Source organism: Amblyomma americanum, chromosome 1 (genome assembly GCF_052857255.1).
Source record: "Amblyomma americanum isolate KBUSLIRL-KWMA chromosome 1, ASM5285725v1, whole genome shotgun sequence".
NCBI classification, from domain to species: domain Eukaryota; kingdom Metazoa; phylum Arthropoda; class Arachnida; order Ixodida; family Ixodidae; genus Amblyomma; species Amblyomma americanum.
The window spans coordinates 181,349,849-181,375,795 of NC_135497.1; the positions used below are offsets into that span (position 1 = coordinate 181,349,849).

General features: G+C 49.7%; 1 protein-coding gene across 2 annotated transcripts in view; it reads left to right on the forward strand.

Annotated features, from left to right (window-relative positions):
• Positions 1-18,116: 18,116 nt before the first annotated feature.
• Positions 18,117-25,947, forward strand: part of Culd (CUB and LDLa domain) — a 124,100-nt gene continuing 116,269 nt past the window's right edge. For both annotated transcript variants that reach the window (XM_077647924.1, XM_077647923.1), the window contains exon 1: positions 18,117-18,549. The gene's annotated coding sequence lies outside the window, so the exon portion shown is untranslated. The remainder of the gene's footprint in view (positions 18,550-25,947) is intronic.

A 25,947-nucleotide genomic window follows, 5' to 3' on the forward strand; every position in this document is an offset into this window, starting at 1 on the left:
AAAGTAAATGTCGCAGTATCTGTCTCATATATCGTTGGACACCTGAACCGCGCCGTAAGGGAAGGGATAAAGGAAGGGGTGAAAGAAGAAAGGAAGAAAGAGGTGCCGTAGTGGAGGGCTCCGGTAATAATTTCGACCACCAGGGATCTTTAACGTGCACTGATGCATCGCACAGCACACGGGCGCCTTAACGTTGCGCCTCCATCGAAACGCAGCCGCCGCCTCAGTTATCGATTCCTGGAGGGCATGTACTCGGGAACTAATATGTGCACACTTACTGGCTGTTCGACAAAATTACTCCCATGGCTACCGAAAACGCGCATGGTAACAAGGCGGCATTTTGGTGCCCTCCAGCTGCGAACGCGTCTGCAGAAGTTTGCATATCCGACCGTTGGGAGCGGCAAAGCCCAGTGAGGTGATTCGAATGCTTTCAAACGATGAGCTGCCCGACAGACGGAGGAATCTATATAACGACAGTGCCGCTTTTTTCTTCTCTTATCTCGCGCTACGCAGCGATCGGAAGACAAAAGCAAGTAACAAAGCCACACAAAGTTGGGCCTGTTCCTTTTGTGGGTTGTTGTCCCCCATCTCTGGCTGCCTTTTTGTTATCTCTCCCTTTCCCCCTCTGATTTCTTCGCGTGCGCCTGAGACTGCGCGACTTCTCCGCTGACGGTGGCCGCACGGCAGCGCTCTCTCGTGTTTGTTTTCCTTAACAGCGAGTGCAGGGTACCCGACAGGAAGAACAGCCCTCATACGGGACCCCTTCGGATATACGTTGAGTCAACACGGGGCCAATCGAGGCACAACAGGGAGACAATAAATCGCAAAACAAGGCAGGGCCGCCAAGGCCCGCATGGCCACGAAAATTACTTTTGGCACGGGCGCACTTCCTCAGGCGGCGCGGAGCCGCCGCGGTTTCGCCAAATCCCCTGGCTTCCAGTCTAAGGCAGGCATTGACAAAGTAATCTTTGTGCTGAGCTTTCCGTCTACGGTCCGTTTCGATGATGGGATAAAAAAAGAAGAAAAAAAAGAATGGAGCAGGACGAAGCGTCGCCGCCGGCGCAGAGGTTCAATGGCCAGATTGGAACAGTCGGCATCGCGGCGGCAGAGCGCGTCACGGTCCACGAACCACGCGCTGCAGCACATGCGGCTGCTGCCGCGGATGTCGGAGCGACGGCTGCACTGCTCCCCCTTTTTCTCACTGCGGCGTGGCATGCACGGCCTGGCGTGGAGAGGCAGCCGTCCGCGCGATTCAGTCGTCTCCGCAGGGCCCAGACAAACTGCTCTCCGGTGCCTGCGTCGCGAGGCCAGCACTGCATGTTGTCGCTTTCGCCGGGGTATAAGCGTCGTGCTGTACCTTCCGATGCCCAGTAAGGGCCAGTTCGTCGAAAAAGAAAAGAGCAGAACAACGTGAGAGAGCCCACGTAGCGCGACAGACCAGCGTAAGACGTGCTGAGTCATGCTCGAAACTGGCGTCAATGCGCAGCCAAAATCACGTTGGCTAGAAAGTGCGACCTCCACGACGGAGACTTCAGCTGCCGAAAAGAATCACGACGTCTGCTTTGGTTTATGGGACCTGATTAGAGTTGGTGGCATATACCATGACAAGAGCAATATAGTGCTCTTGGCAAAAAAAAAAAATGGCTCCCGCTTACTCTTGCAGTCAGTACACAAGCAATTGTCCATTATTGCTGCGCATCTGTCAGAAGCCATGAGCGGATACGTGAGGCGTAATCCCTTGTTGTAAAAAGATGGCTGCACACTGTGTCCATGAACAGCAAACCACAGAACCACAGAAAAGTGAGAGTATTGAGAAGCCGCATTATCAGCATCTAGAAATCAGAGCCACCTGTACAAGCCATGCATAAGCAATACGCGGGAGAAACATAATTTATAGAACGAAGGCACCGACCACCCTAATCTGTTGCACGCAGGTTTGATATTGTCCTACCATATTATGCTTTATGTTTTGAAGAAATTTGACCCTGACCGTAGGCTAAGTTAGTGTCAGCATTAAAGCTTGCATGGCTTGATTTTCTGCCTCAAATAAAGTCCATATTCTATTTCTCATACAAGAGGGCAATATAACACACCTCACTAACGAAGGTAAAATCGACACCACCCATAGAGAGAATGCTGCTTACTGAAAAGTATACTATATGAACGATGGCTCATTGAGCGTGCCATTCGCACCGTGCATGTGCGCAGTTCGGCTTTTACATCCACGGGCCACATTTCGAAATTACTTCACAGAACGAAAGCTCAATTTCCCTCGGATGTAAGCCACATGAAATCAAACCCGTTACGCACGCACAGTTATCGCCGACGATATATACACTTTTTTTTTTCACAGGAATTGCGAACGACACAGGTGGGAGAAAATCTGCAGGTTTAACACCGGCGACTTCCATGTAGATTCTAAAGCCACATGTAGTCGCAATGACCAGCGCAGGTCACTGCAAAGCGGCAGCTCATTTTTAGCGAGGGGTGGAGGTCTCGTGTCCCGATGATCATTACAGGTTTGCCCTAAAATCATCTCTGTATGCACATCTGACCGGACACACAGTGAAAATGCCGTTGCCCATCAGGCTACTGCAAGAAAAAAAAAAATAAAACTCACACATATATTTTTCGCTCGAACTCTTCATAACAATACAAGATATACCTATTAACATTTACAGGACCTGCGGTAAATTTTGGAAAAAGGCTGCAAAAGGACATGCAGTGCAAGCTCTCAAAGCAAGGCATGGACTCCGCGTTAGGCGTCGTGTGCATGCCACGCACTTTCATCACTTTCCTATCCCGCAGTGCGATGCCTTGAAGGCGCATTTAAGGCGCCCTCACGCAACAGAGAACTGGCTATTGCCTACGCCGCCCTGCTTAGGGAGCAGCCCGGGGTGCATCTCCGGCCAGAAACAAGCTCGCGAGTCTACTGCAGGCACGCGCTCGCATAAGACCTCGCTAATTGCTCTTCGCCGATAACAAAGAGCTCCCGCGGCGGAACGAGGAAGCCCGAAGCCATAATATCCGGAACATGGCTGCTGTTCATCTAACGCGCTCTCTGTTTCTCCTATTCTATCGTTTTTCCTTTCAACTGTCGCCCTGGCATGTCTGCTTGCACTGAAGTGCACTACATTCCACTTGTCTCTTGTTGAGCACCTCCATTCCTTCAGATATCCACTCCGTGACCTTTTGCTTTATTACCTGCAATATCTCAGTCCTGATCAAGCCTCTCTGGCTTCCGCTCGGTCTATATTCGCTTCCTCTCGCGATGTCGTAAGCTTCTTGCTTGTTTCTCACGGTAGCAATAATCGTCAGTCAGTGTCTACGGCGGTAGCCCCTCTTGAAGCGCACATCGTGATTTATTTATTTATTTATTTCTTTCTTTCTTTCTTTCTTTCTTTCTTTCTTTCTTTCTTCCTTTCTTTCTTTCTTTCTTTCTTTCTTCCTTCCTTCCTTCCTTCTCTCCCTCCCTCCCTCCCTCCCTCCCTCCCTCCTTCCTTCCTTCCTTTTCTTCTTTCTTTCTTCTTCCTTTCTTGAATTGTTCCTTCCTTTCTGGCATTCCTGCTTCCTTCCTTCCTTCCTTCCTTCCTTCCTTCCTTCCTTCCTTCCTTCCTTCCTTCCTTCCTTCCTTCCTTCCTTCCTTCTCTCCCTCCCTCCCTCCCTCCCTCCCTCCCTCCTTCCTTCCTTCCTTTCTTTCTTCGCACCGCTTAAACGCTGCACCCCTGCGCCACATCACCAGGAATTCGGGACAAGGGCTTCTAGTTCCCATGGCTGTCTGTAACCACGTGGGGCATCTCTTCAAAGATTCAAAAATATCTTGTTGATATCATCCGTGAAGTTATGAAGACAGTGACCGAATGATCTCCCATTGAAGCGCTATAGGCTACTAGGCTGAGAGGCACTGGCTGGGCGCTGTCCCGAATTGTTGGCAATGGGAGTAGTATGACGACTCCCCGCGATCTACGAGTGTAGAGAATGACCAATTTCGCATATATGGGCATATGCATATATGCAGAACCTAGGCGGCAGAGAAGGAGTACTTGCGCAGGACGGATCTCTAATGCTATCACATTGCACTCTTTAGATTGGGCTAAGCGTTAAGTGATGGTTAAAGAACGAGCAGCGTCCGTGTCCGCGTCACACCCTTAAGGCGGAACTTAAACGTCCCCTCAAGGTTTTGAGCTACTTTTAGATTACTATCCGAAGTGTGGATTAACGAGCGGACAAGTTCGAAAAGCATGTTTTAGAAGCGAGATAGAAGAACGTGGGCACTGACAGGACGTCTTATTGGTATCATTTTAAGTAGCGCTACCGACACTAACTACATCCTCCAGCAAGCCTATTGCAGCGGTTAAAATGGCCGCTGTTATGTTGAATGAATGTTTTCGTGCAAACGAAACAGACATTGAAGTGATTACATGAGGACGGTGAAGTAGCCGAGAAAATAGCTGTAGTAAATGTGAATAAAGAAGACATCTGATTTAGTAAAAAGTTTCCTTCTGCAATAATAATAATAATAATAATTGGTTTTTGGGGGAAAGGAAATGGCGCAGTATCTGTCTCATATAGCTTTGGACACCTGAACCGCGCCGTAAGGGAAGGGATAAAGGAGGGAGTGAAAGAAGAAAGGAAGAATAGGTGCCGTAGTGGAGGGCTCCGGAATAATTTCGACCACCTGGGGATCTTTAACGTGCACTGACATCGCACAGCACACGGGCGCCTTAGCGTTTTTCCTCCATAAAAACGCAGCCGCCGCGGTCGGGTTCGAACCCGGGAACTCCGGATCAGTAGTCGAGCGCCCTAACCACTGAGCCACCGCGGCGGGGCTTCTGAAACCTGCCATTTATATATTGCGTATGAAAATAATGAGCAAAAATACGGCATGTAAAGCGTGGCAAAATATCGAGCGTTAATAGTTGATTATTTCTGTCGAAAAAAAAAGAAAACCTAGAAAAAAAAACTCGAATTATTGAATTTTTTTAGTGACCAGATTTCTAGCCGGTTTTCCAATATAATAATGATATAGGGCCCAATTTTTACCTCCCAAATTTCGAAAAAGAGAACCGGAAAATAAAGGGCCCTATGCATCTTTCTTCTTTTCCTTTTTCCTTTCTCGCTTTGTTTACTTCTTGCTTTCCTCTTTTTTTCTTTCTTGCTTCCTCCTCTCTACAGTTACTTTTTAAAGAGGCATTGCGACGTGATATGTCTTTCTCTGTTTCCTTCTTTGCTTCTTGTACTCTTGTTGTTTTTTTTTTAGTTTTTCTTACGCAGTAGCGCCTTTTCAAGCTTCGTCCGATTTTTCACCTCAGCAGCCGCCGCCTCCAGCCCGATCTGCACTTTGTTGTCTTGTCTTTGACCGATACACAGCCCAGCGGAGCGACAGTTTGTAGTACACCACCCTGTAAGTCGTAACAGAAAACACCTAAAGTGCGAACTGAAGTACACCACAAGGAATGCTCTCTAGCATGGCGACCACAACAACAACACGACGACGACGACACAACAAAGACAACAACAACTCAGTCCAACTTTTCCTTTTCCATAAATATGTATCGCACCACCGGCTGCAGTGATCAGGAACAAGGTTGTAATGGTGCGTCGACTCCAGAAACAGGGGCAGAAATAGAATGAGCGAAGGAGCGCCTAAGAAACATCGACTGCGCTCCTGTACAATCGCGAGCGGCGCATTTAAGGAACTTCGGAGCCATCGCGCAGTGAATTGTAACGAAACAGCAGCGAGCGCAGATTTTTTTTTTTTTTTTGTGGTAGAGCGGACATCGCAGCACGCCCTGGCGCGGTACAGTAGTCACTTGTTGCGCACGACAAATGAGATTCTGCAGGGCGCCATTTACATCTGCATGCTCAGCGATAAAGGTGGTCCCATTATGTGAACTCGGAAAGCGCCGCGCCATGAACTTCGTTCGGAAGAGCAAACCGAGCAGGCGCATGTTTGCACGAGGCCGCGAGAGAAAATAGACGCGCATGTAATTTCAGAACGCTGATGTCCGGAAACAAAACTAAAGCGTACCGCACAAAGGGCATATTAAAATCTTGAACAGTGTTGAGTCCTTTTTATTTTGTTCTGCTTTGGAATACTTCCTTCTTGCTTTCAGCTCAGCTGTTTGCCTTTGCTTAAAGAGGGAAGGCGGAAGAAGGAGCAGCTTGAAATCAATTGAACCGGCCCTTGATCTTTTCAGATGTAAAGGAACAATGGAAAACTATGAGCTCCACGTGAGCTTAGGTTCTATATAGTGTACAGTACAGAGAAACACAGACGTAAAAAAAAAGTAATAAAGACCAGCCGAGAGAAAAGAAACCGATAAAAGCGCCAGTAAGAGAAGCGCTCTGCTTATGTGTTGCTCAGGCATTGAACTCGGTTGTCGGTTGGTATATGAAAGCGGTTTCAGAACAAACAACTTGAGAAGATGCCACACATTACAAACATGAAACCTCAAAGCATGCGCTCTCCCTGCGTTAGACGTTTCAGCGGTCATAGACTCGTAAGTTCTCCGGAACCTTCGTTTGAGTACTAAGTTTAAACAACTCAATACGCGCTCTGGTTCAATGATATACATGGCGTTTCACCTACGACTGTTAGAAATTAAAAACAAATAGGATTTCTGAGTTAGAAAAGCGCTCTTTTCAGTGTAGCATTGTCAGCGGTGGTATGCATTATAATACAGCCAAGACGTGTTGACCACCAGGCTGGTTTATTAAAATTTACGAATTAACTTTTACCCGCTACAATTAGGCTCACTATTGATTGAGAGGTTTCTAGGCCACCGTAACATCCATATGAGTTTTTAGATTTTCGAAAAAGCCCTTCTCGTCACCGCTACAGCGATTTTTAGGGCCGCGGGTGAAACTGAAACCGCGCCGGCCGAATTAAGGGAGCGCTGGCCACGCCTACCAGCGCGTGTCACACATCGGAGCGCCTGTCAGGTGCTCTCTGCCCACTCGCCGTTCCTACCGTGACGCTGCGAAAAGAGCACGTGACACCGGCGCCGCCATGTGATGTCGGCTAGTGTCTAGCGCTCTCTTAATTCGGCCGGCGCGGTTTCACTTTCGCCTGGGTACATCCCCATGGATTTCGAACATCGGTATGCAATAAATGCTCCTAAAAATTTTCAGAGCACTGAAACCATTATCTGCCGCCACTGTTACTATTGCGAGCACTTGTGAACACTATTCTTTTTCGGCCCGGATTCGCGCACTATTCGGTATCCAACACTGGCAAGGTATCTCTCCCGGTGCAGTCCTTCCGAAAAGTTCGCCATTGGGTGAGCTGCAGGCAGTGCAACGTGGGTGTAGTGGGACCTCCAGTACCTCCAAGCCGTGGAGCGGCGAGGCGGGAAGTTCTCTTCGCTCGCCATAGATTTGTGGCGTTGAGGGACTAACACGACTCGCACTGGGGAATCTGGAAACGAATGCAGCGGACTAGGAACCTTTGAGAATTCTGTTTCCTCCACACACACACACTGAGGAGAATAGGTCATGGCTTTCTAATGTTTTCGGATCCACGCTTTAACATCTGTGATATCGTAAAAGGACGCGCTACATCAACTGGCGAAGCTCTGAGACGCGACGCTGCAAGAGCCAGCCTTGTGCATTTCCACCGAACAAGCTGAACAGAACAGCACTGCAATACAGATGCCCAAGCAAGATGCAGAGCCCCCAGCGCAGGATACAGGAACATTTATTTGCTTCGCAAAATGTGCAGCGGGAATTTCCAAGTACCTCCGGTATGAAAGTTAACGCACTATGAGCGTTCAACCAATGATCACTGGGGTACAAGCACGCTTTTTACTCTGGACGTGCAATAATCATAAATTATTTTTCAACTTCAGTAAAGAAATAACAACAGAATTCGTAAGCAAGCTGACCTTTCCCTTTGATATCGAGGCTACCCATACACCCATTTCCGCTTTGAAAATGGAAGATTTCAGCGAAGAAGGCGTCGCTGAAAACAAAGTGGGATTTACGCAAGAGGTGGAGAACTGGCTTGTTTCGAATATCCCCGCCGGAGACAGTTCTTCAAGTGCAGGGGGATTCTCTCCACTGTCCCAGAGTTTTGTACGTGTGGAGATCGAATGCGTTTGTTCCTGGAGGGTTCACTTCCCGCATTATATGACAAACAAGAGCCTGTTCTTCAGCTTAACAACTTCTTATGTTTTCGCTTCTAATCAGAGGTTCCGTGTGCATCACGCGCTAATAATTTTTTTTATTCTGCCCGTCACAGGTATGTTGCTCCGATAAGCGAAAACAAAAGAAGCTGCTCCCGATTATTTTATATTCTGCTCGATAAATGACGTCCAATATTCGCATTCACTTCGTATTGAAAAACATTGATATTTGTACCTCCCTGCTCGGTACCGCTCAGCCCTGGCGTCACAGAAGAATGAGCATGAAAAAAAAAATGCGGCTAGCCAGCCATATCAGGGTGGCTTTTCAATGTGTGGCCGATTATGCGAATTCTAGAAAAGTGAACGCAGGCAAAAAGTTCGAGAATTGGGCCTAGTTGGTTGTTCATCTAGGTGAAACGTGTTCGACTTTTTACGGAAAGATACGAAATAAAGAGAAAACACAGAGCGCTCTGCGTTGTGTCTTCGTTTCATTTCTGTCCGTAAAAAGTTTAGCGCGTTTCACCATGATGGACACAGGCGGTGGGACGCACCGCTGCCTTCATATGGGGTGAGTTTGTCCCTCGACTCGGTGCGTCCAATGGTACTGCGAGCGCCTCGTGCGCAGCGTGTCTGTGCACTCTCACGTAATAGGGGTGTGTGCAGTAAGCGCGGACGATAACAGCCACTCGTCATATCATGCTGGTTCTGCCATTAAGCTCAGACTATTTCTTCATAGACCGTCACAGAACGGTAGTGGCACGTGTGTATTCAAACTGTAACCCTTTAAAGGGAATTAGGATCGCCACAGACACGCTTGTTTAGACAAAGCAAAATAACAGCGGAAAAGCAAAAGGAAAGAACGGGCTGACGTGTGGGCTTTAAGCGACGGACCGCGCGACAGCTTTTGACACGAACGCGCGGTAGTTCCAATGAAAGAAAATCAACTTCACTTCCAGCCTAGGTTTTCGTAGTGCAGACAGAATCGTGGCGCATGCTATTGGATTAATGCACGCGATATTTCTCTCCCACATTCACCCAGCCTCAGATAGTCGACTCCATCTCGGACTGTTGCGTGCCAGCGGCTACATGTAGCTGACGCCGTCGATGATGGCGTAGTTTGCGCAGAGCCTCCGCGAACTTCATTCTACGTTCGCTTTGAAAAAGAAAGAAAAGAAAGAAAGAAAGAAAGAAAGAAAGAAAGAAAGAAAGAAAGAAAGAAAGAAAGAAAGAAAGAAGGGAAGAAGGGAAGAAGAAAGAAAAGCGCTCCTTCACACATTTTTTTTTTTTGCGCTTCGTGGCGGGTTGTGGACTTTTTTTTGGGGGGGTCTTCACGACGGTGACTGACTCAACTCTGACATAACCGGTCAGTTTGCATCCTAAAGGGACAGACAGCAAACGACCAGTGTGAGTAAGCGGCAACCATGAACCGGCTATGTATGAACCGCCCTCTAGGCACGGCTTCGGTAGCATCGCTCACACGTCGATTGTCTGGACAATACGCGGGCTCAATTTCATTGTTTACCAGTGAAGAACAAGCAACGGCCTACACGCTGATGTTTCGCTGCATAGTCGATTAACCCACTGCCTCGACGCCCCGCGCGCCTCCAAACCTGCTTCAGCACTGTCCGTGCCATACGATTTCAAGGCTGTTCTCGCGAAGCGCGGGCGCGCCGGTAGGAGAACACGACCACGGTACTTCAGACGCGCAGCTTCCAACGCACGAAATAATTATTAACCGCTGGCCGCGATGACCTCGCGCCAGGCGCGCGGTCGAACCGCCGGCATGACGCTGCTCGGCAGCGCAGAGCTGCTGCTCGTTTTCAGGCCAGCGCTGGCGTCGACACGATGTCAGCGCGCTTGTCGCAAGTGCAGAGTATGTCATCGACGTATATACTATGATTCAAACGACACCTTTCGACAAGTGCGAGAGGGTTTAGTCCCGGAGTTTCTTAATTTGCCTGAAATTAGTTCTCAGGTTAAACTGACAACGAGAAAGAAAGCTTTCCTGTGTCCGAGCTTCGAATGACGACGATGCGATAACGCTTGCGAATGCACCCCGAAAACAAAAGGAGAGTAGTGTAGTGCGAAGTGTAATCGAAAGTTAGCACTAAGGAACCACTGATATCTCCCATCACCATGAAATGCGACGAGTTCGCGGAAAACTGCAAGAAAAAGAATTAAGGCACCCCCGTCCATGGTGCACTTACGAGCGCATATACCGGCGACGGACAGGCTAATTTTGGAATGCTGTTTCACAGAATGCGTTTACTGTGTGTCGCATCTAACACTCAATGAGAGCACATTTTTTACTGCTCGAAGAGACTACCGCACGAATGCACGCGCCTGGATCCGCTCCTCACGTCTTTCCCCCTCCTAGTTAAACGCGACCGACCGGGGAAGGGCAGAGGGCTGCGGGAGACCGTTTCAGAGCCTTTAAGCATGGACTCCATGTACGCGAAAACTCACGCGAAGGCGACGGCGGCAAGCGACGAGCGACGCCGTCGCGCGAAGCAAAATGCATGTGTCGCTTGCCGTGTCGCTCGGATCTGCACCCACAGAAAATTTCGCTCGTCGCCCGGAACTCCCCCACGCGACTGGCCAACCAGAGCCCCCTAAAGCCGTTTCCGGTTTGTCTACGGTTTCTCACGGGTACATCTCACGAAACCCGCCCGTCGTCTTGGTCATCGCCACCGTCGATAAAATATTTGGTTTTGTAGCTGAGAGGCAGACCCGCATGATTTAAATAATTAAAACAATCTACTTGTTGGGTGCGGATGGCTAACAGCATTTGGAGCGGGCTACGCGAGCGGGCGTACTGCAGGGAGAGATGCGTGTCGAGCCGCGGGTACCGGCGCTCGATCCACCGTGCCGCTGCGCTCCAACTGTGCAGAAACACTCGCGGCGCGCATTCTCACTTGTAAATTACAGTTCGCTCACTTACAGTCAAACTGCGGTGACAGTTTATGGGAGTGTTTTTACTAAGCCGGAGTGCACAGGCACCGAACGAAAGCACACCTCCCCCGTGATGTGACTTCCGTCTCCGCAAGCACGCCTTTGGCTATCTCCACTGCCGCTACACCGCTGCCGTAGAGGAAATATTCCTTTGGCCCTGACTGTGAGACACACTCACAAAATTTTAAGAGAGAGAACAGATTACGGGCGTGTTTCTAAGCTTGAGTGCGCAAACACACGGAGTCCGCTGCGCACGTCGCGGGTTCGCGTCGCCTGTCGCCTTCGCTTGCATGGAGGTTGCCCACAAGCGACGGAGCGAACGCCAGCCGTCGCCGCCGCCGTCGCCTTCGCGTTCGCGTGAGTTTTCGCGTACATGGAGTCCAGGTGTTACTCAGCTCAAAACCTCCAAATCCTCCACGTAGCAACGAGAGCGATCTCGTGCGCCCGGTTGCTACAATATGTTTCTTCTCATGACCTCCTCCTCACAGCGCGCCTTTCTCCCTTATAGATGACCATGTACTATATATATCGAGGCTCCGGACGACGCCGACGATGAGAAAGGCCGACTTTCCACTCCATATGAAGTGCCCCTATAACTGGCTGTCACTAGTAAAAGCATCAAAAGGACCATCGCCGGTTTAATCAACGGGCTGTAGCGACGAGTATCAACTTCGCGCACCGCAAGATGACGCTGCTGGCGTCCAGCGGAAACAAGTCGCTTACTGGCACTAATGTATGCCGATTATATCGTTCGTCTAGGAGACGAGCGGAAAGATCTTAAAGATATGGCACTCATATGCGGATAGGAAGTGGAGGTTTCAGGACTGATACTTAGCGCAAAAAAATCTGAAGGAGTGGTTTATAGGATGGAATAAACTTTAATGTCCAACGAATAAGGTGATCTACCCACCCCCTGACACGCAGGTCAGGGGGCGGGTGCCGCCGCCTCAGATGCAGGCTGGGAGGTCTTGGGTCCCAGCAGCCTCTTCAGCCAGTTGGACGAGCAGGAGGTGGAGCTCAGGGTCCAAGCTGAGCAGCAGGGTCACCCAGGTGTCTCTACTGTCTATATTGTGCGTCCCCCAGAAAAAGTACGGGCATTCCCATACTATGTGGTCGAGGGTCCCTCTCGCGCCACGAAGATTGCATTTGTCGCTCCTGGCCTCGGGGAACATGTGGTTCGCCATAACCGGGTGCATGTACGTAGGCCTATAAGTTTGCAGTCGCCTCCACGCGACTGGTCTGTTGTCTAATTTCGTGTCTGGCGGGGGTAACAGTCTACGCTACAATCTATAAGGCTGCGTGATCTCCCCATATTTTAGCATGTGCTCTCCGCTCTCTCGGTCATCGAGGGGCCCTGTAGCGGCTCGGCAGTAGAGATCTCGAGCCCGCTCGTGGGCCGCCTCGCTGCCAGGGACGGCTTCGTGCGCCAATCTAAATTATTTGAATTGTCCTATCCAATTTTCTCTGGCCTAGGATTCTCGCTGCCGCTAAGGGCGAGATCCTTCCCTTGCTAAAATTTTGTATGGCAGTTTTGCTGTCACTGATGACAAACTTCCCCCACAAACCACTCTTCCTGCACCACGAGGACAGGAAGGGTGGTTTATAACCATGAGTCCTGGGCGATTACATGACAGAATTGAGCGCTATATGCAGTTAATTAAGGCAGAGTACGTCGATACACGGGAGGGACCCCATGCGAGTCTAAAAAAAGGAGCTGCAGGCCACTCTTTGCATATAATAAATATAAAGTTATTAGTGGAATCTATAAAGGCGCAATGGTGCCAAGCTTGTCGTTTACAAACCATTGTTGTATACCTGGGACCCGGCTCAGATTGTGTATTTGAAATAAAGCAGAGGACAGTAGGCAGGCTCAGTTAATTAAGGTGCACATGGGAGCACGACTGACGCACGTAGCAGTCCAAGGCGATTTGGAATTGGCAATGCTGGATGCGCATCAGGCAAAAAGCGAGGTTCAGCATGAAGAAAGGTTCAGGAAAGTGGAGGAGAAACGTTGGGTGGTGAAAGTTCTCGAATACTTAAACCGCCGCAGTATCGATCGATGCTACTTGAATGAGAGCAACGGCTAGCAGGCAAATACAAACGTCAAGGGGGAGGAAAAAATGGTACGGCAACCATGAAACAGAAGGCTCAGAAAATACTCGTTGTCGAATCGAAAGAAAATGCTAGTCAAGCTGACGTTGGAGTTTATATATATATATATATATATATATATATATATATATATATATATATATATATATATATATATATATATATATATATATATATCGCTAAACGAAACTCCTGATAAACGGATCATATTTTCCCGGTCCCTTGAGGTTCCGTTTAACGAGAGTCCACTATATATACGCCCACGCGAGCCAGTCTGCAAGTGTGACGATGTAACCACCGCCGACATATCGGCCTGCCGAAGCAATGGGGTCGTCGCGCCATGCCAGCAGCTGATCTCGTTCACTCAAGCCAGGATTGAGAGCAGCACAATCGTGGCGCACGATTGTATTTAGCGGGCTTTCTTTGGAGCTCGGGAAAAATATACACGTGAGGCTTTCGTTATCACAAATACATGGAATAGGAGTTTCTGAAGGTGCTTTCCAACTTTGCTATTCACATTTTCTGTCTAAAGTCAATATTTACGCATTTAGAAAAAATATTTTAATTGCTAATTAATTAATTACAAAATTGCCTATGATGCGCAAGCCAGTTGGTAGGTTTATGTAGGTGGTTCCCTGGCCTACCTCAAATACCTTATTTTTTACCCCTTGGCCTGGACACCCTACATATATATATATATATATATATATATATATATATATATATATATATATATATATATATATATATATATATATATATATATATATATATATATATATATATATATATATATATATATATATATATATATATATATATATATATATAGACGGCAAACAGTAAAATTAAAAGGGACATCTTTTTTCCACAATTCAAGAGGAAGACGAAAGGCAAAAATTGGGCGACCAGGATTATATTTGCTATTGCTGCGTGCAACCCAAGGAAATTATAGAACATACTATAGCCGAAGGCCCTTCCGCTCCCATGACGCTGCCATAGAGATCCCAGATGCTCTGAAGTTAAAGGTAGCCAGGGCGTGGTCAATTTTCAGAAAACTGAAACAAGTGGAGGTTAGGGGATTGGTGGATTGAGAGCGACAGAATAGCCGATACAGGGGCACAAGGAAATTGGCATTGCGGATTCGAAGAACATTTGCAAGTTAAGAATTAATAGCTAGGTGACAGTTGTCGCCGCCCCGATAGACACGCGACGCTAATTATCTCTCTGTCCGAAAGTGCTGAGATGGACCCTGCAATTTCGTGAGGCGTAGACACGGCGAAAAGACGTCACAAATGTTTTGGGAAGAAATAATTTCACGTTAAAAAAAAATGGCAACTTTCATTCTGTCGCCAAAGGTATTCAGCTGGAGCTGAACATCTGGTGATTGCTGAGAAACACTGGTACCAACTGCGCTGGCCTTTAAAAAGCACAATGGCGAACAGATTCGACAGCCACAGCTGACGCGTTTGCCCCTTTACATGACACTCAAGCTGCTCTATCTTTAAGAACCCCATTCGAGTTTTTGAAAAGGTTTCTCTTCTTACCCGTTCAGACGTAGTGTAGGCCGGTATTTAAACAGCAAGTTTTTTTTTTCTTATTAGGCTCACTCGCATCCTTTATGCCTGTGTCCTTTATTCTCACAACCTCTAAGAGAGGAGGCGACTCTTGTATAATCCCAGGAATTCACATAGATCTATGGGAAGGCCAGCTGCGTTCAACAGGTAGGGCAATGACTTTCCGACTGCTGAAACGCGTTTCATAAGAAGGATAGCCCATTAAACGTGAGTCAGTGAAGGGTTAAAAATACAAACCAAGAAATCAGTATACGTTGAGCACAAGTCTCGAGCAAGCAGAAGTTATTTTTTACTTCGTGGCAACCTAATTGATAAGTAAAAGTTCTTCATTGAACTTTTCTACCACTGAAGGGGAGCCAAAAGTTCCATCTACAAAGCTGTAGAGCGTTAACGTTTGCAGGAATGGCGCGATGGAAATGGATCTGTCGCGAAACTCTTTCCTGCACTCCGAGCAAAGGGCGTGAAATTCGAAATCATCATCACGATCATCATCCTCCCGACTACGCCCACTGGAGGACAGAGACCTCTCTCGTATATATCCAGTTAACCCGAAATGTTCCACACAGCTCCAGTCGCTGCCAGAGTGCGGGCCGGCCGTACAGGTCTCGTGAGCCTCCGTGCTGGCGCCCGTTAAATATTACGCTCCGTACTCAGAGTGTGATATTTAGCAAGCGCTCACGAAAAAAACTGTTCGCTCAGAAGGTGCTCCATTTGTGGCTGTGTTTGACTCTCGACGACCATCTCATAGGAACTGTCTCGTGTCTCGAACGGCTTGAATGAAAGGTGGCCGAATAATCTTACTGATTATTTTGTTGGTACGAGGTAAGACGTCCTGCTCTTTCTTCCAGTCGACAGAAATGCTCGCTTCACGTTCATTCCGGCAACATGCATCGATCGTTTACTTTTTACATTTGTTTAATTCACTGGCTCGCGTTACTTACGTAGTGCCAACCTAGCTTAAATTCTATTTTGCCATTCACATTCATGCGGCCACGCGGCGTGTCATTAACGGTATATTTATGCTGCTGTTCTTACATTTGGTTTGAGTCCTGAAGTGCATGGATACGTTCGGGAGATTGTGTACACATCATAAAAAACCATTGCACCAGAGGCGAGCGTTTATGAGCACGCTCTTATTAAAGCTTTCGCTTTCTTTTTTGTCGGGGCCTTCGTGTATTCTGCGCTTTCGCCTTTATGCGAGGTAGCTCGAATGTACAGTATAACTGCAGCGGCGATTCCCCATCACTCAGCCCTAACGCTGACTGCAACGCCGGTCATCTAGCTCTGGTGTTTTCACGGATAACGCACCCAGTAGTCAGGCACTGAGGGCGCACACCATATACGGAGTGAACGCCGGCTATCCAGAGTGGTCCGTGCCAGCCACAAGCATGAGTGCCCGTAAACAGCAAACGGGTAAGTAGCAATCAACTCTGATCGAGCCGTTAAACTGACGCCTGCAGTGAACGAGACAGCGTCTCAGCCAGCGGCACGAGCCTTGCTATAACCTCAGATGAACAGGCACCCCTTGGCGAGTGCTGCTGCGTGTGCGTTGGATCGGGGGTGGGGAGATATGGGGGTGCCGACTCTGCTGAACGAAACGCCTCCGCGAAAGCCTCATCGTAGATATGGGCGCTCATGGCGTTGTTGTGTTGCTGGGACTTGCCCATTCGGTCAGAGATGTCAGCGGCATTGTTAACTAGAAGCCAGCCACGTCCTTCGGTTGACGCTAACGCACCTACGTCACGCACACAATGGGGAAGGACGCAAAACGCACCACGTCGCGGGAGACGAGAGGGTGCGACGGACAGGTCCGCGCGACCTGAGCTGAACCGGCAGCCGTGGAGGGCTAAATGGCGCGCATCCTTCGCCTCTGCGCCGTTACGACATCGTCAACGGCGTAGACGGTCCATATGGCTGAGCTGGCACATATGTCGTCCTGCAGGAGACAGCCAGGAGAGAGAAAAGAAGTTTCGACTTAAGCCCACCACGGAACCATCTAGAGCCGAGAAAATTGGAGCCAATCCCCGTCCCCTCACCTTTTTCCGCCATTACCTGTGCCTCCGCCAGTCGGATGTTCGTTACGATGCCCAGCCAGGAGCAGAGCATGCATTAGACCGAGGGTGACACTCGCCCGGCAAAGAAGGCACTCGGAAACCTCGCCGACCTATTTGCAGTGTCGTTTGCTGCCTGCGGCCGCCGTTGGCGGCAGGAGAAGGGGCCCCCTTCTCCCAATGCAGCGGGTGCCCTCCCGCCGGGCACAAAAGCCAACCGCCGCCGCATAACGAAAAACTCCGCGGGAGGCGAGGAGGGCGCAGACGGCCATCTGACGCGTAGGCCGTGCCGTGACGTCAGAGCTGGAACATGCGAGAACGCAGGAAGAGCCCATCTCGGAAGGGCCTAAACGCACGGCGGAACTCAGATTTGAAGCAGCGGCAGTAGCACTTCCTTTCTTTTTTTTTATTTATATTCAGACTCCCTGTTACCCAGTGATTCGCTTTGCCCCCAACGGCTCGACGACTGGGCTTTTGTGCCATATGGTGCGAACTGCGAGCACTTGACATGCTTCGCTTTTCTTATCCCTCTTGTCTTGAAACGGGGGAAAAAATAATAATGGCGCTTGCCGGCTCGTGATTCTTTTCTCGTTGTTTTTTTTTTCTTCATAGTTGACGCGTTTGAGAAATACCGTCCTCGCGCCATAAGTCTTCCTGGTTCTCTGTCTCAACGCGAAAAGATATGAAAAGGGGCAGTGCGGCATGAGCGATGGCTGCTGAAGATGTCTCTGTCACGAGAGTTTTGGAAAAAAAACTTCGCAGTTGGTGCTCGTCGACGTGAAACAGAAAGATGGAACTCGAGAGAATGAACGCAGATCTGTGTGCGTACGTAGATGTTCGTAAATCAGTGCGCAAGCACTGGTGCTAAGTGCAGAATACTTGCACTAGTTTACATTCAAGCCTAATTTACGCGCCAAACGGCATCTTTATGATCCGTCCCGGGTGTGCGCCACGTCCGCGCATCTTTTTCTCGCCTTCCGCGGACCGTCCCCATAGAGAACCAAAATAACGGCGCCGCGCCAGGAACCGGTGCTTGTTGTGTAACGGAAGAGACAGCTGGCGCTGTTTCTTACCCCTGAGCGGCGGCAAGAAGCAAAGCGCGAAATATTGCACCCCAACGACATCGAGTCTGCCCGCTTTTCGCTCTCCGCTTCGCGACGCGCGGAGGAGCGCGCTGCAGCCAACGGCGGCCTTTCTTCCCCGCGAGACCCTCCTCCCTTCTGTCGCTCCCGGTCACCCCCTCCCCTCCGCGTCCGAGAGAGCGCGCCGACCGAATGCCGTTTTCCCCCGCGCCGCTCAGTTCTGGCTTCGACCACCGCCGGTGGAGGCACGGACGCGCTGCGCTGCGCTCGGAGGGATCTCGCCGCTGGACGGGCCGCCCGACGCGAGAGCAAGCCGGCGTCAGCGAGCGTGCACGCAACCAGGCGTCGGCAACGCCGGCATGCATCGTTCGCATTCGCCGCTCAACGGAACTTCTACTTAGACACGCTTGTCTGCTATTTCGTGCGGGAGGACAAAACTTTGAACGCCAGTTTGTGTGACGGAAAGTGACTGGCAGCGCGCATCTGTGCCTGAAGGACCAGGAGATCTCTGTGGAGTGCCTCGGACATCGTCGTTGTGTTCGCTCGCGTCTTCGGCACTGCCACCAAGGCACGTCAGTGGACTGTACAACGGTGGTCACTTCGTCACCCAGCAGCCGGCGCCACAACTAGCGTTGAGATAGTGGGGAAGGTAGGTGTCTTTTACGTCTCCCCGCTTGACATGAGTACGAGGAGGTAAAGGCACAAAGGCTGTTGCAGTAACGCCCGAGCGTTTTTGCCTCCTCGAACTGCCTGCCAGATAGCCAAATCCCATTGCGAGCGGTGAAAGCGCTCTTTCCTTGCTTTTTGCGTTGCGTTCCATTTTCTCTACCCAGAAGCGAACTCTAAAATCCCGTTTCAAGTCTAGACTTGTTCGCTCGGCTGTTGTCTCATGTTCCCACCCTCGATTCCGTCTCCTCGGTCTTTTTTTTTGTTGTTGTTGCTGTTGCCTTCGCTTCTTAACCAGTGAAAAGTGACGCTCGTTGTTTTGCCATTCTGCAGCATACGAAGTGCGCTGGCAAAGTTTCAACATCCTCAACGCGGGGTGACAAGAACAGGTTTCACGCGTAGAGAGAGACTGCCATGCAGGCATTTCGCCCGCGTTTTTCTTCTCCGAGTGTCTTGCATTGTGCATTGTTGTGCGAGGGGAGCTCTGCAACGGCGGTGCCTTCTTCCGTTCAGTGTGCCGGAGCGCGGCCTTCGGCTGTTCCCTTCCCCCGCGGGCCGCAAACGCGCGTCACGCGGCAGCCGGCGATTACGAGCAGCGCCTGAGCCGTCGCCCTTTTGTCTTGATGCTCGGCGGATCGGATGTCAACACGGCCGACGCGAGGACTTCGCCAGACAAGCCGCTTTGGCTCAAACGCCGCCCTGAACAACACTAGACGTCTGTCGCGCCGACACTACCGACACTGTTTACTTCGCGTGCCGCCACACCGGCCCCTTTTTCTTTTCTTCTCTCTGCCTGAGTGTGCATGAAAGATTCGTATTTCGCGCGCCACGCGTTTATTCGCCCAGTGGCTCCAACCTCTCTCGCGCGCTTCTGCTTTTGCGGTACTCGCGTAGCGTCTTTTGTGCGCGGTCTGTACGAAACGCCCACGTTTCGAGATTTCGCGCACCCAAAGTCGTATCTGCAGATCCTACAGTCAGGCGACGTTTTGACATAGGCACAATGCGCTGCACACACTTTCGCTATCGAGTTTCAGTCTGCAGTAGTTTACAGCGTTAAGCCACGCACATTGGAGTGCGCCTTTTTAAGTTTTTTAACCTATTACTTTTGTCTAGCGTCCTTGCTCGTTGTGTCAGCGCCCCTGGGCAGGTGCAGCTGCTAGGCGTTAAAACTAGTTCTCGAACATCACAAAAGAAAGCCGAAAACTGACGCGACGGCTCCTGTATCAGTCCATTCCGCTCCCTTCCGAAATTAAGTTTGGTAGCAGCGTGCGGCTTTTCCCGCGGGCGTGCACTAAGGCGACAGGCTACTGTGATCGCGGCGCAATAGCGCCGACAAATTTGGGCTCTGCCTGCTGGAGTGTCATTGAAGAGGGTGGTGATATGCAATCCTTTGTTGCGGCGCGTGCGTTTCCTTTTCTGTCGCGCCTTAATGGCAGCCTTTGTAACCGAAAAAGGCAAAGAGTGCCCGCCCGTTCCTACCGCTGCGACTCTCGTGGGGCGGGCACCGCGGCGGCAAATAAAGGAAACGTAACGCGAAACAATGCAGCGCCGAAACGCGTGACCCGCCGCGAGTGTGGCGCTTTTTTTTTTTTTTTTTTGCAGGCGCCCACCGTTGTGCTCGCGACTCGCCTTTCGGAAATAACCGCGAAGTTTAGCAGCTGTGTCGGGGAGAGCCGCCCAGCGCAGATGGATGCTAACAATTCCACTCGGCGTGAAACGCCTGCGTGTATGTGATGACGCCAGCAAGCACAGCAGCAGCTTTTGTCAAAAATACACAGCCCACCGGATGCGCTTCTGGGCCCGGCATGGGTGGCTCATTTCGCATCGCCAGCGTTTAAATTCACTACAGCCTGAGAGCAACTCCCCACCTCATTTCTCCAGAGATCTGGAGTTCCAAGGGTGCTGCAAAGACTCCATCAGGCGACTTAAAAGGAAAACTGGTGGGCCGTATATTTATGAAAAATGCCGCGCCCGTCCGGCTACTCCGATTACGCAGAGTTACCCATTAACCTTTGCGTTTTGCTTAAAAAGCTGTTCAGGTTTCGTCACAGGTCCCGGATGAGTGATTTCGGTTGTTTGCGAAACCAGGCAGTGAACAGAACGGAAGTGACATCAGAGGTGCGCGTGTAAGTTGCGAGGGCAGTTCAAGGTGCGACATAATGGGGCGTGAGGATCGCGCTGCAGGCAATGTGCCCAGACCAGCAACAATGCCTCTCGAGCAGTTGATCGCGCAAGAAACGCGCTCACTTTCAGCGGAAAACGGGACCCTCATAAACTTGACGGCCATTGTAAAACTCAGTCCCTGTGCTGCACGGGCAAAAATAACGGTGTTTATGCATTTGCCTATGTGTAACTAACGTTTTCGCTCAGTGTCCAAAGCTGTGCATTGTAATCTAAAGGTGCAAAAAATGATCAATTACCAATTAGCCCAACAAGAAGCCCTCCAGGGCTGTAGCTGTCTTCTGCCAATTTCGTGAAGAAAGAAAATGCCACCCACACCAGCCACGAGGGTAGAAGGGCAGTGTGTCGTTGTTGACCAGTCTGCAGCGCTCGCAGTTAAGCCAAGCGTGGAATTAACTGAATTATAGAGATTGCGAACGTGGGCGCGTGCAGAACAGTGTCGCCACGTCGGGTTTAGAGTGGTCAAAAGGACCATCCAGTCTTTTACTGGGTAGCCCCGGCGAAACCACTCTGGCGAGAACACGCATCTCTTCTATTGCAATTGTACAGTCCGTGCATATTTTCTTCCTTGTGTCCTTGCCCAGAGGGTGCTGCCCTGTCCCGCACTTTTAAACGCTGATATTTTTGTTTCCCTTTGGATGACTTGACGCGCTCTTTTTGATTGCCTTTCTCACACCTGGTAAACACAGTTCGTCAGCGTCTGTTTTTATTCCACTGTCGCCATCGAGTTGACGCCACAGCTGATTAACGCATCAAAGCGAAGATGTGCCGCGTTTCCGCGTATTTTTCTATGGTTCGTCCGACTTAGAAGCGCAGAGCGCGCGGTTAATGGCGGCGGGGTGACTCCGGCTGAAGGGGGACGTTGGATGCGCTGCGCCAAGGGCATTAGCTGCCGCGACAATTAGGTCACATTACGAACCGCCTACCTAATTCCTTTTGAGCATTCACGCCCGACGCAGCAAATGGACGAAGCGTCCACACAAGCCCATTGGCAGCTTTAATCCGTATGAGCATTTCATTCCGCGCCTTCGCTCGTCCGGTATACGAACTAAATAAAGTAAAAAAAAAGCCCGAAACTTGACCGCTCTTGCTGCACGTCACTGTACGCGAGGTTTCACAAAGCCAGCCGACATCGTTTTAACGGATAGCGTTAGAGTGGACGTTCCGAGCAAAGGCCGCGGGCGTTGTCACACCAATTCAGGAGACTGGTCGAGAGGGTTGTGAGGTCGCGCGTTAGAGCTGTGGAATGAAAATGATTGAGACTCGAGTTGAAATGTGACTGTGAGGTCGTGGCGTGACTGAAGTTTCATTAAGACATACGAGGATATAAATCAAATTCATTGCGCTGGAAGTAAATATGGGGGTAGTTAGCTGAGAATCGAACCCATGACCCTTGAGTTGCGAGTCAGGGAGGCAATTCTATAGGCCACTGGGGCACGTTCGTTCGACTTCGTTGAAAGAAGACGTTGTGTGTCGTGTGTATCACGTAGTCTAAATGCCTATATACTGATGTATGCTAATAAGAGTGTGTAATTAGATGCACTAATTAAGAAAAAGTTGCAAATAATCACTAACGCTGTTGAGTCATATCTTTAAGGAGGAGCTTAAGTGTGCCCCTAATCTGACGTTGACAGAAGGCTTTCTGATGTCCACTGCAGTTATTCGGCGACGTGATGCGAAATGCGTGCGGAGCACTGCCGCCGATAGGTTCGTTATATTAATGCCGCGAAATTTAGCAGCCAAGCTAAGCAAGCATGCAGTACTCTCGCGTGATATGTAGATATTATATCCGTGCGATTTTAGCTAATGAAAGCTAAACCGTGGTCTGCCTGCCCGGACCGCTCTGTATTACTGCTTGAAACCACGTGCGACGTCTCATCAAAAAGGGGCTTACGGAAAGAGATTCACGTGGTGACCATCTGACATCAAGGATTTACCATTCTCACAGTGCGCAGAAACGCACACTCGGTATCAAACGACCGCAGAGTGGTTGAAATGCAGGCTGCTCTCAACTGCTGTCCGCTCTCAGCGATCGCGTATTGCACTGGGCACTGAACACTATCGTGTACGCAATGCATGCATACAGTAGTTTTGTGTCCGAAAAGTTTCGTGCGAAGGAGGTATACCTCATGATTTGGATGAGCGCCTTCCTGTATGTTTCGAGCGCATGAAAGCGAAAGGTGTGTCGTTGGTGACTTCTGACGCGGCCAGCGGTATTTTCGCGGCCACACTTCGAAGGGACGGAAGCGCAGGAAAATGGTATTAGAGATTATTCCGTTCCGTGCATTACACTTTGCTTGGGGTATTCCCGTAGACCTTCAGACTATGTTTGTTTCTTTCTTCGACTTGCGGATTAATTTGCCCTCCGTCTGCCGTCTGCTAAGCCGTGTTCGTTAGCTTAGTTGGTAGAATCACTGGCTCCGATGTAGAGTGATCCCGACTTCAAGCCCCGGACCAAGACAAGCTTTTCTTCAACTGCGACATCGCTGTGCATACTATAGTTTCTCTTTGCAGCCCCATAAATGTATGACTGCACTTAAGCGGATTGAAAATGTAATTGCTTCGTGGCATTACGTTTGCTCAACACAAGGCGCTTCTGTCTATTCGGTCATTCCAGCTCCTATAGGCGGCGCGGCGGCAGCACGACATGGCGGTGATGACGCCGATGCCATAGCGTGCGTCTCTGTTGAAGCTAAGTAGCTTCTTGACGTTGTGGCACTTTTGATGCGATTTTTAGTCTAGAGAAACAGCAGTACATGATTGTCGGTTATTAATATTAAGTTTGGCTGCATTACAGGCGCGAATTAAACTTTTATCGATATGAGCATGGAATCGCTAGTTCGCAGGTGCCGCAAAAACTCCGAAGCTTGCCAACTCAGCATAGTAAAGTGTGACAAACACTCTGATCGGTAATTTTTGGCGCGCTCACATTCTTGTTCTTTCGGCACTCACCCGAAAGCGGAAAGAAACTACGTTAACCACCCAAACAGCCTGACGCTATATTTCGTGCCTACACGAGCGCGCCCCTTACCCGCATAAATACGGTATGTGTATTTGTGGCGCGCTGATCTTATAAGGCCACAACTGAAAACAAAAAAAAAAATCAGCCAGAAAGATCAAAACCCTTGAGCCTACAATTTTGACTCGTGATTGGCTGCTTGTTTCGGTAAACAGAAAAGTTTTACCAGCAGTCTCCGTTTTCTCACGGAAGAATTCTATTCGGTGGTGCTGAATGTGGGTGGAGCTTTACTGCAGATTCAATTGTATCCGACTGTAGTCCACCTGCAGCGTACGTTGCTCATATATGCGGTAAAAAAAGAGGCAGCTGTTGTTTGAAGCGGCAGCCAGGGGGTCGTTCGAGCTTTATAATGCAGTCCAAATTAGCGCTCAAAATGTGTTTTTGACTAGCGAGGGAAAACGCTTTGATCGAGTGAGCAGACGACAGTTGCCAAGAAGCGTTTGCGGTTATTCATCCGCTTTGGACATTACGTCCGGGAACTGAAGGTACAATTCTGGAGTTCTTGCCATTCATATCGCCATTTAGCAGTCACGTTGTGGCCAGAAAGCCGTGTGTAATCCAGACTAGAATGGACTGAAGCGTCTTTGTTTTCTGCAAACGTCCGCCTTAAAATATAATCAATATACTTCATATCAGCTCAGTGTATAAGCACTGCACTGCTTTCATGCAGCTGTAATACGCTACGCTGGTCGAATGAACAAATATCCGAACAGGAATGCATTGACGACACGGTGTCGTGGCGTCAACAGAGTACGTCGCTGACTGGTCACTAGGCTCAAACACGTTATGAACCTGCAGAATGCACTTAACCACTGCTCTTCGAACTCTTTACGTGTTTGCTGAAACGTGTTTGCTGAGGAAGCAGCAATTGCACTCGCCATCACCCAGCAGAGTGACGAGCCCCATGCACACATCATTACAGACTCGCAAGAGGCGTGCAGAAGATACAGCAGTGGACGCATATCCACTGCAGCCATTCACATACTCAAGGCGAGGACAATCACTTTTACGAGATGCTTCATCACGTGGACACCAGGCCATGAGGCTGTCAAAGGGAACCAATGTGCGGACGCCAATGCCCGAGCATACGCCAACCGGGAGGCGCGCACTAGACGGTATGGAGCCATCTTAGAACACCAACGAGCCCTCCGGAGGACCTACCCGCCTCCCCACAAAGACCTTAGTAAACAGCAGTCGGTTGCCTGGAGACAACTACAGACTAATACATACCCCAATCTGAGTTTACTCAGCAAAATCTATCCATCCACTTATGAAAACAAATGCCCGCTATGCGGTGAACACGCAACGCTTTACCACGTTACATGGGCCTGTCAGAAAATGCAGGCAGCGCCGATAAACAACACACCTACACCGGAGCAGTGGGAGGCTGCGCTGTCCAGCTCGAAGCCTGAAGAGCAGCTCAAGCTGATCGACAGGGCTCGCAAGACTGCAAAGGCCGCTGGGGCCCTGGACTGAGGGCTCCACCTACGCTGCGAGAAATAACCCTTATACAATAAAGTTTTTCATTCATTCATTGGAATGTTCGCACATCGTAGAATAACAGAATATGCTAATTTCTGACGCGTATCTTACGCTCCTAGCCACTGCGATTGCACGCGCCGCGCAGAGCGATCACCGGCTCGCCGCTTCAGGAAGAGGCCGCGTGGCGCCGCCACCGTCGCTGGAACGACCGAATAGCACTCGTCTTGTGTTGCGCAAACGATTACCTGGAAATATGCGCCAGCTAGCCCTGCAGCAACGAGTTTTATTCGTTGCGCTGGTGCGCGTTGACGAGAACATTCACGCAACGGGAAACTAAAACAAAAATTAGCATTGGTTGTTTAACAGGTTTTCGAATTGTATTGCAAGGGCCCGGATTAATTTGTACCAATGCTGGGGCTCTACAACTAAACCTCAGTCGACATATGGTGTTGCATTCTTCCTCCTTCGGAATGCTGTACGCCGTGGGGGGAAGGGGGAGGGGGGGATGAAGAGGTGAACTCATCGTGGACAGAAAACGACAAGTAAATCGATTACTACACTGGATTTTAAGATTGAAATCGAAACGAAGAACAAACAAAGAGTGCGCAAAGTGATGGTCGTGTAGCAGGACAGAAAGCAATGACGGCGGAGGAGAGCCCAGAACGTTGAGCAATCAGGCCGTGACTATCGAGGGGACGC